The sequence below is a fragment of the Callospermophilus lateralis genome, chromosome 8 (assembly GCF_048772815.1).
Source record: "Callospermophilus lateralis isolate mCalLat2 chromosome 8, mCalLat2.hap1, whole genome shotgun sequence".
Classification (NCBI taxonomy): Eukaryota; Metazoa; Chordata; class Mammalia; order Rodentia; family Sciuridae; genus Callospermophilus; species Callospermophilus lateralis.
In genome coordinates, this window is record NC_135312.1 from 7,678,586 (window position 1) to 7,694,719 (window position 16,134).

General features: G+C 35.1%; 1 pseudogene; it reads right to left on the bottom strand.

Moving 5' to 3' along the window:
- Positions 1–740: 740 nt before the first annotated feature.
- LOC143406243 (small ribosomal subunit protein uS2 pseudogene) lies at positions 741–1,588 on the bottom strand (annotated as a pseudogene).
- Between the last annotated feature and the right edge of the window lie 14,546 nt (positions 1,589–16,134).

Sequence of the window (16,134 nt, forward strand, 5' to 3'; positions counted from 1 at the left end):
ATGCAATTCTACCTCCTCTTTATGGCTTCGTGGAGTCTGTTAAATTTAAAGTTTAAATATATATCTATATATCTATCTATCTATATATATATATATATATATATATATATATATATATATATATATATATATAAAATGATAGTTTTCTCTGCTTTATAATAGTTTTATTTTTTTAAAAAAACCTAAATAAGCATAAACACTATTTACAAAGGAATATTTTGTGGTCTTTATGTTTATTTGTGCTCTTACTGAACATTGACAAATCATACTTGTATGCATTTGTAGAGTGCAAAGTGATGTTCTATTACATGTGTCTGCTGTGGAATGACAGAATCAAGCTTACTAATATCTCTGCTACCCTAAGACCTTCCCATTTATTCCTCCTAACTAAGTGATGTCCTTCTGGTCAACATCTCCCCACTGCCAACCTCCCCAGCCTCCGGTACCCCCTGTTCCTCTTCCATCCTCTGTGTGTTTGAGTGCCTTGGGTTCTACATATAAGTAGCAACATGATATCTGCCTTCTGTACCTGGACTATTTTACTTACCCTGTTGTCTTTCGGTTTTGTTTGTATGTTAAAAATATAATTTCCCTCATTCTTAATGACAGAATAATATTCTATTACAGGCAGGTATCACCTTTTCTTTTTTCTTTCTTTCTCTCTTTCTCTCTCTCTCTCTTTTTAAGTAATGGGTATTTATGTTTTGTAACCTTATTTCCAAAGTGTCTGAAGAAGAACAGCTCAAGACCACTCAGTGGTTGTTCCTACCCACTCAGTGGCCTGAGCAGTGGGAGCTGCAGACCAGTCTTCAGTGGCTGGCTGGGCACCCCAGTCTTCAGTAGGAAACTGCTGGATAGGCACAGAGGGCACCCGCACACCTTCAGACCAGTCTTCTACCTCTGATTGAGTAGCAGTGAGCTGCTCAGGAGCTGGAGCACTCCATTTACCCTGAAATTCCTTCGTGGTCACAGTGTTTTCTTCAGGATCTCTGTTGAAGAAGAGATCAGGTAAGACATCCCATGGGTGATGATGGGAAATGGGGCCACACAAAGGCAGAACGTCTCGGCCACATCAGACCCTCAGAATGAGCTCCCTGGTTGTTGCATGGAATGGCAATGTCAACATGGTGCAGAGGCGATTCTGTGTCACACAGAGCAATGGTAGGCAGGTTGACATGAGATGCTTCCATAAGTGGCTGGTGGTCACCCCTGGGATCAGGAACCACCAGAAGATGTGGCTCTGGGAAGGCTGCCTGAATCTGGTTAGTGAAGGTTCCAGGAATGAAGCAGCCGGCAATAGGACTGGCTCTGGGGCAGCAGCAACTTTGCATAGCCCTCTGGCCAGTATTCCTGGAGGATATGACATGGACATCAGCAGAGTTTTCAATGTCAACAACGGCACGAGCTGCCAGCAGAAGCTTCTCCCATCTCCTCTTCAGATCTGTGATGTAGAGGCCATCACTTTTCCTTTTGTAGATACATTGTTCCACCTGGAAATCAAGGTCGGTGCCACAAAGTGGGTTCCTGCTGCAAGGAATTTGAGGACATCCTCCTCCTTCATTTGCAGGATATCAAGGGCTCCAGACATTGTGACAATTTCCCTTTAAGATGGGAATAGGGAAAAATGCATTATGGATCCCTCCCTAAGGCAGTGTGGGAAAAACCCATGTTTTGGAGCTTTATTCCTTTTGCTCAACACTGGTTACCTGTGTTTTTTTACTTTTATTTACTCATTGGTTCATGAGTAAAGGTTGATTCTCTAACTTGATTATTGTAAATAATGCTACTACAATAAATTTGGGAGTGCAGATATCCCTTTGATATATTGATCTCATCCTTTGGGTATATCCGCAGAAGTGGGATTGCTAGATATCAAGGTGACACAATGTTTAGCTTTGTGAGGAACCTCCATTGTGTTTTCCATAATCTCTAGATTAATTTACATCCCCTTTTATAGTGTATCACAGTTATGGGCTCACATATCCTGAGAAGTTGCATCTCCTTGTGGTTTTGATTTGCGTTTTTCTAATGATTAGTGACATTGAGCATTGTTTCATGTATCTGTTGGTCATTTATATGTTGTTTCTCGATAACTGGCTACTTGGATCCTCTGCCTATTTTTTTTTTTACTTTTTTAAAAGATTGTATTTGTCTTTTCATTGCTGTGTTATGATTTCATTATACTAAAATTGTGACTTTTAATGACATTGCAAATTTACTGTTTCACACTTATAAATCTGGAATAGATTCATGAATATATCAGTTTCATATTACCATTGTAACAAATTATCATCTGCCCATATTTTAAAAGATTGATTCCCTTGCTACTGAGTTGTTTGAGTTCCTATACACTTTGTATATTAACCTTTATCAGATGTATGGCTTGCATGTATTTTTCATAGTTCTATAAGTTGTCTTTTTACCCTGTGGTTTCCCTTACTGTGCAAAAATGTTTCAGCTTGTTTTAATTATATTTGTCGATTTTTGTTTTTCTTACCTGTTTATAGAGGCAATTCTCCTGGCAAATTATTAACCAGACAAATGTGTTCATCATTTCTTCATGTATTTTTTTAAGAATTTTTGAAGTTTCTGGCCTTATGTTTATGTTTTAATATAGTTTGAGTTGATTTTCATGCAAGGTGTTAGACAAGGGCCCAATTTCATTCTTTGGCATGTGGGTATCCAGTTTTTGTTGACAGACTCTTATCTTCATGTTATATATTCTTGGCACCTCTGTTGGAAATTGGCATTCTGGAAAGGCGTGGGTTTGTTTGGAGGCTCTCTAGTTGCTCCATTTACTGTTGTCATTGTTTTTATTAAAAAACATTCTTTTTAAATTACTGCAGCTTGAAATAAGGCAGTGGGGTGTTTTGAGCTTTGTCCCGTTTGCTCAACATTTCCTTAGTTATCTGCGTCTTTTTTTTTTTTTTAACTTTGTTCTATACAGATTTCATAATGCTTTTCTCAATATCTGAGAAAAATGACATTGAAATATTGGTAGGGACTACATGGACTCTCTCTCTCTGCCTCACTTTGGGTAGTGAGTACATTTTACAATATTTTTTTCAATCCATGACCAAAGAGTACCTTTGTATTTACTTGTGTCTTTCCACTGTCATTTATTTGGAGACATTTCTTGATATAGTGGGTTTTTTTAATTTTTTCTTTGACGAGTTCTTTATTCAGCAGCATGCTACTTTCCATGTATTTGTGGATTTTCTATGATTTCTTTTGTAATCGATTTTTACTTTCCTGCTGCTATGGTGAGAAAAGGGAGTTAAGTGATGGGGATAGAGCACAGTTGGTAGAGTACTTGCCTAGCATGTACAAGGCCCTGGGTCCAATCCCCAGCAAAACACACACACACACACACACACACACACACACACACACGAGAGAGAGAGAGAGAGAGAGAGAGAGAGAGAGAGAGAGAGAGAGAGTGTTAATATGATTTGAATCCTCTTCAATATGCTCAGACTCATTTTGTGGCCTGACATATGATCTATGATCTATTCTGGAGGGTTTTCTGTGTGCACTTGAGAAAAATGTGCAAGTGTGAATCAAGTCCAATGTTTCTTCAATAATTTTATGCCTGGAGGTTTTTTTTTTCCACTGTTGAAATTGGGGTATTGCAGTCCCCTGCTGTCATTGTAGTGCAAACTTGTTTCGCTTCAAAATTCCTTAATATTTCCTTTATATTTTTTAGGTTTTCCCATCTTGCATGCATTTGTGTTTATACTTGTTAGTTCTTTTGGATGAATTGATCTCTTCATCATTGTGTAATGACTTTATTTGTCTCTTTTTTTATGGCATTTGACCTAAAGTCTATTTTGTTTCATGCAAATATGGCTCTCCAAGCTCTCTCTCATTTATTTCAATTTTTATGGACTGTTCCTTTTCATTCCTTAACTTTCAGTCTCCAGGTGTTCTTAAAAGTGAGACACGTCTCTTGTAGGCAGCACGTATCTCCTTCTCCTCTTCCTCCTGCTCCTGCCTCTCCTCCTCCCCTGCCTCCTTCCTTTCCTCCCTCTCCCACTCCTTCTCATCTTCTTCTCCTTTTCCTCTTTCTTCTCCTCCTTCTTTCTTTACCTTTTTCTTACTTAATCAATCTATGTCTTTTTGTTGGAAAATCAAATGAATTTGCATTCAAAGTAATTATTGACATGTAGAGGTTTATTACATTCATTTGTGATATTTGTTCTTGTTATTTTATATATAGGTATATATGTGCATATATGTCTAGATAATTTGTGTATATACAGAGAGTATATATATATATATATATATATATATATATATATATATATATGATTTGTATACATAGTTTGTTTCTTTTTTTTCTCTGTTGCCATTTTCCTTTGTAGTTTTTTTTTTTCCTGACAATGGTGTCCTGTGAGTCTTTCCCATTTATGCTTTCTTTTCTTATGTTGATTGCAGCTTTTTTTTTCCTCCTCAGCACACTGAGCATATTGTTCCATTCTTTCTTTGTCTGCTGAGTTTCCATTAGGAAATCTCCCCACAGTCTTATTGCATCTCCTTTATATGTGAAATATGTCTTCTATGTCACCATTTCAATTTTTTTATTTCTTTATTTTTGAGCATTTGATTATTATGTGCTCTGATGAACTCCTCTTTGAATCAAATTGAATAGAAAGCTTTTTTGTTGTTGTTGTTTTTTTTTTTTTTTTTTTTTTTGTATCTGAGTGTTGGCATCTTCTGACAGATTTGAGAAGTTTTTGGCCCTTAACTTTCTGAATGTGTTTTCTGTTGCTTTTTATGTCTTTTCCTTCTGAAACACTTATTATATAAAAATATTGGGTCCCTTAGTTATGTCCCATAATTTCCATGGGGTTTCTTTCTTATCTTTCCTCTTCTTCTTCTTATTTTTTTTAAATCTGTGACTGGATAATCATAAAAGTTCTGTCTTCATGTACACAGATTATTTTGTCTGCTAGATTCAGTCTGCTATCAAAGTTTTCTATAGACCTTACATTCAATCTGCCGATCACTTTCTGTAGAATGAACATTTAATAAAGTTAATTTTCCCAGTACACAAACTAAGGATGTGGTCTTTCCAGTTTTTGTGTCATCTTCAATTTATTTAATCAGTGTTTTATATTTTTCATTGTTGAGATTATTTACTTCCTTGATTAAATTTCCAACTCATTTAAGATGTTAAAACCAGAATGGAATAATTCAAGAAAAATAAAATCATGGGCAAAACTCATTCACATATATGGAAAATTGTGAATATTCTTATATATATAAGAAATGAAGTAACATTTATTCTAGAAACATATACATGGATCAAAATTGGAAAGTGAAATAATTATGCCACATTAATATATTAAAAGAGAAATCCCTCATGGGTGAAAATATCGTACTTAAAACAATCAACATTCATCGGTGATTTTAATAATCACACAGCCTTGTGAATATAAATAGATATTTTTCTGAACTCCATTAAGATAATTTTTTAATTCTAAAGGAAATACACTAAAAGTTGATACTTAGAAACATTGTATTTTATTTCTAAAGTCAAAAGAAAATTTAAAAATATCCAAAATCTATTATAATTTTATTCAATATTGTATTAGCATTACTATATAATGAAATAAGATAGAAAAATTAAATACATAGGAAACACCAATGAAACTACAAAACTTGTGTGTGTGTGCGGGGGGGTGGAGGGTATATACAGTTGTTTTCATCAAAAGAGAAGTTATTTTGACCTATCCTTATTCAATCATACCGAAGTTCTGAAATGAGACACCAAATCCACTTTGGAAAATTTTTGTTGACTTTGAGAAAGTAAGCTGCCCTAAGGTGGAGGGCCTATCCCAGGGGCCACATGCAAGGAGCCAAGTTAGTCTCTATTTGCTGAGCATGGTCCTTGGCCAACAGCCTACAAAGTGGCTAAGAGAACACAGCCCTGGCCAGTATTTTGACTGGCAAAGACTAGCAAGCAGCTGAAACAAAGAAACCAGCTGAGAAGTCTCAACTGCAGGCCACATTGTGAGGTACTACATATTTGTGTTGCTGGTTCAAGCCCTGAAATGTCTGCTAATGTGTCACATACCAATGGGAAAGTAAAGCAGAGGACAGTCCTTCCATAGTCATAGGGAAAAAAGGAAAGAGGCCTGTGGGGATCCCATTTTATATTTGGTGGTTTCTATTTAAGCTTGTTTGGGAGTAGGTACCAAGTGTTCCAAGTAGTGAACTGGCCTTGTTTCTGGGGACACTCTTAATTGTTCCCAAAAGACCTGGCATAGACAAGTGGGTTTAAAATAGGAATGTGACATTCAGGGATGTTAATTTTCTTTATCAAAAGCCTGTGGTTCTTATCAAAATCTGTGCTTATATCTAGACTTTGTGACTCTCTCCCAACAAGTTTTAATATTAATTAATGCATTCTTTAAAAATCACAAATATCTAAAGAAAAACACATTAAATACATTTTATCCATATGATGTTCATCAAAAATATTCCATATGCAAGTATTCTGTAGACCTACATAATCAAGTCAAGTGTTTGCTTTTCTGTTTTTAATTAGTATGCATAACTTTGTATATTTTCATTAACTCTTTCTAGAGATACAATAAAGCCATTGAGTTGAATTGAAACACAGAATAATAGAAACTGAAGTAGGCATAGAGGGGCAATGAATATTCATTAGTCTTCAAAATGCCTTTATTAGCAGTGATTCTTTCTCATTCTGCAATTGATTGATGATTTCAATTTACTCCTGGTACAGTAAGGGCCTCAAGGTATTGACTTGACAGAGCACACACCAACTAAGGTCGCCAGAGCACTTTGGCCTCTGAATTATTGTTAAACTTTAAAAAATAGATGTGGAGTTTGATCATGAATATTATTGTTTTCCTTGGTCTTCTGATATTTTGTGAAGTTCAGGCACATCAGAAAAATTGTTCTTTAATGATTCCCTCATATACAAAAGGTTGACTTCCCATAGTAAGGGCAGAAATATGAATATATGGAAAAAACAAACAAAATGCAAGTAAAGAAAATTTGGGTCAGTCTAAGACTCCTCTTGTATTTCATAAAGTATAATTTACTGCATTTTTAGCTTAAGAAGACTAGACAGGACATACATTGATTTCCTTTTCTTATTTTTTTGACGAATAAGTAAATATAATTATTTACATAGACACAAAGGACAATGTGCAATGTGGAGGGAAGAAGAAGAGGAGGGAGAAACCACACAGCTCAGTGCCTGTGTAATATTCCAAAAGGGGTTCCATAGCTTTGCCACGGTCTAAGCAATGAACACACATTCAGTTGGTTTTAAAAGACCTATGAGCAAAGCGCTGGTTGCATTCCTGTGTCTATATGCTTTCATTCCTCCATGAATATTTCAGAGATCCTTAGGGATATTCTCTTTTAGACACTGGGGACTAATTCATACTGATTTGCCACTTCTAATGTGTTTGAATTATGTTGAGCGTACACAGAAAAAGAACTGATGCAAAGGAACTTTGAGACAATCAGTGAGTTTTATATCAGTTTGAAAAGCAGTTCTAAACCCCTACTTTAGGGAAGGCGATGTTCAAGGTAGCAAAATTGAGTAAATTGAGGATGGTTATAAGCTAGATTATCAAAGGGAACTCTTTCCAAAATGAAATGCGTTAGCTATCTGTTAATTCCAGGCTCCCTCAGAAGAAAAAAGATTTAAGGATTCATGTTCTAAAATTACACATAGTCCAAAGTTTGGCATATCCTTTTACTTTGAAATAAAATTCTGATTTGGTCAGTTGTCCTGCAAGGTAGACTTTCATTTAACTCGTCTGCCATCTGACTTACTTATGAGTTCTTAGGCATGAAAGGAGAGTCTCTGTGACTGGGGGTGGGGGGTGGGGATAAAGGTTCATTTAATAAATTCTTTCAACAAAAAATGATTACTATTTGGCTTCACTTAGAAATGGTTCACTTAGATACATGTATTGTATTATAATAAGACAAAAAGCATGTTTCAGTTAGAGATAATACAGCGTATAGTTTCCCTAAGAATATAAAATAAAGGTGTTTCCAATTTGTCATTTTTCTTGAGAGCAGGACCACATCATACATACTTTGTCTGAAATTTGGTAGTGACCTAAAAAAAAAAAAAAAATGTGATTCTCATACTCCAGTTTTATTTTCTCAAATGGTACATAATTGATTTCCCAACATTCATTATGGATTTAAAGAAAAAAAAATTGGTTTAATAACTGAAAGTAATCCTGGAACAGTGCTTGCCATGCCTGGGTCTCAGGGATATTTCTTTTTTTCATCATTTTTTGCCTACTCTCTAGCAGGTGTATTTTCTAGAATTTTAAATTTTAATTCAAGGAATTTTCCAATCCTAATTTCATCAAATTTCGTATCTATTTTTGATGACTTATGGAAATCCTTGGATTTATTTATGTCCAAATGCTTTATGTTGTGCTAACGTTATCTAAAATCCACATTGTAAGTGTGTAACACTGCCATCCATCATTGCACGCATTGCTGGGCACAAATGATGACTGATTAGGCAAGTAATTGTGCTCCTACTTGACATTTCTTCTGGGATCCTTACACACACCTCAACTTTACAAGTTAAACCTCAATCTCCCACCCTCTTAAAAGATTAATGATTTTCAAATGTACAGCAGATCTACAAGGGGAAATGCAGGGAGATACAAAAATTCCTATTTTAGAACAGAGATTGTGTTGAGACAATTTTGAAATGTCACGAAAGAAGATCAGCTGTTTTTGTTGATAGCGTCCATGTGAAAATTTGGCATCTGCATATTTTTCTAGTTAAAGAAATAATCCTAGAGCACTAATTTAGTCTAATGATATCAACATCATTTAACTTTATAAACAGAAAACTGAGCTAAGGTCCATTTCCTATTTCTGAAATGTAACATACAGATTGAAAGGCAATATTCACTCAAGTTTAGAAAAAGAGTTCAAACAAATTTAAAGCATGCAGACATAGGCACAAGGGTTCTTTTCCCTGAATAGAAATTTTAATTTAATTACAAATGCTATCCATATGAATTTTCTATCTACATTTAGAAAAACACTGAGCTTGTTCTTTTTCTTCTGTAATACTTCTCCATCTCATCTGCATTAAGTTATATCCTAAACCAAACCCTCTTGCAATTATTTGTTTATAAATCTTTGTCTCCCACTAGAAATATGTTGAGGATAGCAAATATATCCCATTTGTTTCTATATCCCTAAGATCTATTCCAATGACTCTCCAGCATTATGTGAATACAATGTGTGTTGAATTTATTGGATTGCTTTCTCTTTTCTAAACCTCAAAATTACTTCATTTTACTCAAATACCAAAATACTCTTTCTCCTCTGTTAATTTCAAGGGATTTAGATTCAGCAACTGCAAAGATTGCACTTAATCATATAATACACATTGTCTCTTAGCTCTTTTATTAATTACTCAGTTGATGAACCTGTTTATTCATATATTTATTCATTCATCCAATAGTTGGATGATGAATTAGGCATTTTAAAGTTATTATTTTGAGGACAAGTGATGCATCTCTCATACAAATGTTTTATTTCCCCCAAATTCTAGTCTAGTACTTAGCGTACACACAAGTTGTATACCCTTGGATGTGTTATTTAACATTTCTGCCTCAGTTCCCACTGTTTTTAAATAGAAATAAAGTAGCCCATTGCATTTGCACTAAGGATGAAATGAATGACACATGGAGATGATTGTAGCCAAAGAATAAGTGCTTTAGCTGTTCTTGTTATGTTAGCTGACCAATATTTTTGTTTTGGGCAAAAAAAAAAAAACAATATTTGGCAAAAAACCCCCAATATTTGGCAAGTGTTTGTGCACTTGCCAGAAACACACAGTGTATCACTGGAGAGAAAGGACCTTTTTTTAAAAAAGTTAATATTTATTTTTTAGTTGTAGTTGGACACAATACCTTTATTATATTTATTTTTATGTGGTGCTGAGGAGTGAACCCAGGGCCTCACATATGCTAGATAAGTGCTCTACCACTGGGCCACAACCCCAGCCAGAGAGAAAGGATCTAACAGTAGAAAACTTACAAACATTTTTGTTTGTGTCCAAAGTTCATAGGACATGATTTCTTTTTTAATCAGGAAATAATTGAAAATATAAAAATAAAACTTTATAAAATATGGTGATATCTTAAAACACAATTGTAATGTCTATGAATCAATAATTCAATAAATTACCCTTCTCGCTTAAAAACATTAAGCTATGGGCTCACTGTGATGTTATAATCTCAAGATTATAACATTTAATGATTATCCTTCAGATTTTCTTAGATTAGAGAAGATGGCAAATACAAGTCCACCTTGGCAAGTTTGCTTTAATTCTGCTAAACTCAAGTTTGGAACTTACTGTCACAAGTGACTTTCTTTGAAAATATTTTATTAGTGCATTATACTTATACATTACACTGGAGTTCACTTTAACGTACTCATACATGCATAGAATATAATTTTCCCCATTTTAGTCCCTACTATTTCCTTTTCCCCTCCCCTTTCCCCTCCCCTGTCCCTCTTCCTCTACTCTAATAGTTTTCCTTCTTTTATTTACTATTTTCAATTGGTGGTTTATAGATAAACATGAAGGTAGAATTAATATATGTTTGTGTATATATGTAAATATATGTATATGTTTATATGTATTATAGTTGGGCCAGTTTCATTTGGCAGTTTCTCCTTTTTACCATTTCTTCCTACCTCTCTCTCCCTTCTTCTGATCCACTGATCTTCCCCATGAATTTTCTCTTCAAGGGTAAAAATAGCTAATTCAAATTTCAGGATTCTTCATTTGAGCCACAACAAAATACTCTTAGGCACTTTTCTAATAATTTATGCTTATTTTATTTATGTACGTATTTCCTATCTTTAAAAAAAATCTTTCTATAATATAATTGGTCAAATGCAGGGTGAGGAATTAGTCTACAAGTTCAGTCCCAGGTCTGGGGTGTGCAGCTTTCTCACTGTGTTCACTCTGAGCAAGTCGTGAGGCTTCTGGCCACCTTACTTTGCTCATTTGAAATGGTGATGTGCAGAAAGATAGAAACTGAGTGAAGTGACTCACACAGTCTTTGTTGCAGTGTCTAGCTGCTCTGTGAAGGTCATTACCCACCCCATGCTTTCTTCTTCTCACAGCTATAATTTATCTATTCAAAATTGCACAGTGTGACTGTTGTAATTTTTATTAGAATTCTCAGCTTTTCTTTGTCCATAGAAGCTTGCTGACTGGTGTCATTGACAGTCAGCCTTTACTAAAAATCCAGGGAACATGGGAAGTCCCTGAAAAACATTCAATTCTATCTTTCTTCCAGGAACTTATTTGTCATTGTAATAACTTGCAGCCTGATCACACACGTTCTTGTTTAACATCTCTGTTTTCTAGAAACTTCTTATTTCCATAGACCTTGCATTTTAATTTTCTCCATTCTGCTGAGTCCTGGAATTTCTCTCGTGGAGTTTTCATCCACTAGTCTCAGCCAGGTAATGGCTTTGGGCTTTGTTTCTCAAGCTCCAGCCCTTGGTTGGATCCAGTAACTGGCCTGACACCCCCATCATCCCATCACTTTTCAGAGGAAGACTAAGGCTTTCATGTGGAGAAGGGAGCAGTACAAACCTCTTGAGTAGTGTGGAATAAGTAAATAAAACACACGATAGGTGTGTAGGGAAGGGAACAATAAATAATAAGAAAAATATCCAGAGGCTGATTCATAGTGGGATAGGGAGGGGGAGCATGGGAGGAATGGACGAACTCTAGATAGGGCAGAGTTGTTGGAGGGGAAGGGAAGGGGCATGGGGTTATAAATGATGGTGGAATGTGATGGACATTATTATACAAAGTACATCTATAAAGACACAAATTGTTGTGAATATACTTTGTATACAACCAGAGATATGAAAAATTGTGCTCTATATGTGAAATAAGAATCGTAATGCATTCTGCTGTCATATATAAAAAATTAATACTATATAAAAAATAAAAATAAAAAGTTAAAAAGAAAAGAAAATAGTCAAAAGATATAGAACTATTTCTGGCTAGGAATATTAAAGTTACACAAGGAAAACATAAGAAAAGTCATATTTAAAGAGAACTAAAGGATTGAAGAAGGTTTTGGCAAGTGAATATTCCAAGCAATTGGAACAGCAAATACAGGGCTCTTCAAATATAATCATAGCAAATGTCTCTCTCCTCAAATAAGAACCAATAAATACTAACAAATAATTTTTATATCACTTATTTGAATGTAAACTAATGGTCTCCAATTTTTGTTCCAGAGAAAAAAATCTATCTTTCCACTACAACAGAACAGGAAACTACAAACGATATTATAATAAGGAAAGAAAGGTTCATAGTTAGAACTTGACTCCCTGGTGCTCCTAAGCATTAGCTTGCATTCCCAAACTCACCAAGCTATTGTAACCTAGTCCTCCCACACACTTTCTTGCAACCAATATTTTTGGATAGTATTCACCTGTCAAAGAAATCAGAACATTTTAGCTAAAAATATCCTTTATCTTCTAAAGCGGCAGAAAACAAAAGAACAATCAGAAGAAGAGCTACTTGCTTGTTTCTTCAGAGAAGTTCCACCTTGTGATTAACTGTAGGTGCACTTTACTGACTTGCCTCCCCTCTCAGAGACACACATGGGTCTGATCATCATGAGCAAACCCAAAGCAAGTATTGAGTATTGACAAAGGATACTGTTGTTTATTTCATCTCCTTGTTCTTTGTGTTTTCTGTGTTTTGCAGATCAAATTTTTCAATATTTCCTTGAAGAATTTAAGACTGTTTGAGGATATCTAATAAGAGATATCTAAATAAAATGTGGTGTTTTTTAACCATAAATGATGTATCATATAGGACTCAAACCATGCTACATTTCCTGGGAAAGGGCATTTTCTCTAAGACTTTACCAGTTTTCTGCATATCAACAGAAAATGCAGCCAGCAGCCTACCTCCCAAGGGAGAGGGGAGGGTAGAGAGAGAGAGGGGAAGGGATAGAGCCTGAGCTCTAGGGAAACTCACATTGACAGTAAGAATCCTTAAATTGCTCCACCTTGGAATATCAAGGTTTGTTACCATGACCAGTTATGTATAAAAAGCAAACTTAATGGTACTTTCTATCTTGGAGCTTTGTAGTTTCTAGTTCATACTTTTCAAAATTGCTGTTGCAGTTATACTGTTGATTGTCCACCTGGGATTGAGATGCCTGACCATTCAGAAGTCTCAGAGAGTTGAGTAAAACGTAAATGAACATTGTAAAAATAAACAAATCAATACGCAGACTGAAATGTTAGTTTAGTGGAGATTGTTTTGTCTCTGAGTCAATGCAGCCAATTTTACATAAGTGTGGCATTAATTTACAACTCTGATTAAGGTTTCCTAGCTGCACATTGTGGTACATGTCTAGGGTCCCATTGACTTCAGGGGGTACACCAGGTGGATTATAAATTCCCTGTCATCCTGGGTGATTTAGCAAGACCCCGGCTTAAAAAAAAAAAATCATGGGGATATAGCTTAGGGGTGGGAAGACTGTGGGTTTAAACCCTAGAATGAAAAAAAAAAAAAAAAAGGTTAAGGTTTTCTGAAAATTTGATTATCTCACAAATATCAATGTGAAAAGAGCTCACTTATATCCTGCAGGTATGATACTTACTTTCACCTGCACATGGCAGAGCTACATGTTGATTTTCTTTTTCTTTAAATTTTTCTTTGTTTTTTAACAACATATTGAGGTACACCTGATATTAAAAAAGGAAAGAAAGAAAAGAAAAAGCTTCTCATGCTTAATATAAACAGTTTGATGTATTTGCACACATCCATATACATGAATGTACCCATGGGCCTGATCATGGTACTGTCACCCCATCAAGGTAATAAATATTTGTCACCTCTGAAAGTTTCCTTGCACCTCCCCCCACCCTTTTTGGTTTAAGAACAGTTATGATGAGATCTACTCTCTTAGCAAACGTTTAAGTGAACACATATACTACTGTTAAGTAATACACTGTGTTATGCAGCAGACGTGTAAAATTTCTCTTGTGTAAATAAAAACTTACATATATTTGTATGTGTGTGCATGTGTGTGTGTGTATGTGTGTGTGTGCGCTGGGTAGGAGGATGTGCCAGGGATTTAATTCAGCGGCACTTGACCACTGAGCCACATCCCAGCCTTATTTTGTATTCTATTAGAGACAGTCTAAGTTGCTTCATGCCTCACTTCTGCTGAGACTGGCTCTGATCTTGTGATCCTCCTGCCTGAGCCTCCAAGCCACGGGAATTACAGGCATGCTCCACCACGCCCAGCTATACTAATTTTAAAAACTCTTCTTTCCTACACCCTCCCGTTCCTGGCAAACACCATTCTAATCTCTATTTCTATGTGTTTCACTATTTTAAACACCTCATACAAACAGAATCAACCATGTCTACCCTTTTGAGGTTGGTTATGACATTCACCATAGTAACTTCCAGGTTTATTAATGTTGTATAATACATAGTAGGATCTCATTTTTTTAAAGAAGAATAATATTCCACTGCAGGTATGCACCACATTTTCTTTATCCATATATCTGCCCACAGACCAGTATTTGAATGTATGTACATCTTGGGTTTTGTGAATAGTGCCACATAATGCTTCAGTAAACATAAAAGTGCTAATATTTTTGAGATTCTGGTTTTAATTTTCATACACACACAAATACACTCATGTCTAAGAAATGAATTGCTGGATCATATGATAATTCTATTTCTATTTTTAATTTTTTAAGAAAAATCCCATGCTATTTTGTATAGCAGTTATGCCATTTTGTACTCCCAACACAGTGTACAATTATTCTAGTTTTTCATAAAATTGCCAACACCCACTACCTTTATTAATAATTGCCATCTGGCAAGTATGAGGTGATATCTCATTGTCTTTTAATTTACATTTCTTTGGTTGGTGGTGTGGAACCCCTTTATCATGTACATATGGGCTATTGATATGTTTTATTTGGTAAAACACTATTCAATTCCTTTGCCCGTTTTTAAATCAGGTCATTTGTGCTTTTAATTTCTGTTTTCTATTGAATTTTAGGAATTTCTTACACAGAAGATTAACCTCTTATCAGATATATGACTGCAAATATCCACTCCTGTTCTGTAGCTGCTCTCCTGGCTCTGTTGAAGGTCTCCCTTCCTGTGGCGAAGCTGTTGGATAAATTCAGTCTCATTTGTTTACTTGTGTTTTTGTTATCTGTGCTTTTGAAGTCAGACTCAAGAAATCATCACCAGGACAATGTCATGAAGCTTTTCCCCTGTGCATAATTACATGAGTTTTACCATTTCAAGTCTTATGTATGTGAAGTATCCGATTTCATTTTTAAAACCTGTATATTCATTTTTCCCAAAACAATTTGTTCAAGAGACTCTCCTTTTCCCAGTTAATGTTCTTGGAACCCTTGTCAAGATCAACTGGCTACATATGTATGGATTTATTTCTGGGCTCCAAACTTTCATTTATAATGCTTAACATTTAAGTTCAGATCATGTATCTCAAAGCATTTTATTACATATTTGTTTACTTGTTTTTAATTTATGTCACATGAATATATCTTGTACAATACAAAATAAAAGCAAAGCAAAAAGTTAAAATAATCAGAAAATGAATATATAAACAGTGTAAATACACATTTTATTTTAAAATCAGAAATATCCTTGTATGCACTCCAATAACCAAGTCATGGCCCACTGCATATAACCAAAATCTCACTACACCACTTTCATCTTTTTCTGTATTTTCATATTTAGAACCATCTTTGAACATCTTTTTTTATCTAAGTTTTTCAAAATCAAAACTCAGAAGTGGGAAATGTATAGTTTAATCAGAGACTCCCATGGTAAAATTTGATTCTCACTCCTTCACTATTCTTCCACCTGAAACATCAAACAGAGCAATATAAAAAGAGCAAGTCTTGACTTCAAATCACGATTATTTAATTAGACTGTTTAATGCACCAGGCATTTATTTTCCTTATTGAAACTACATGTGCATGAGAGACCTGGGTAAGTGTCACAGAAGGAACTTCTCTTCACAATTAAGTGGGCTGGGATTAGGT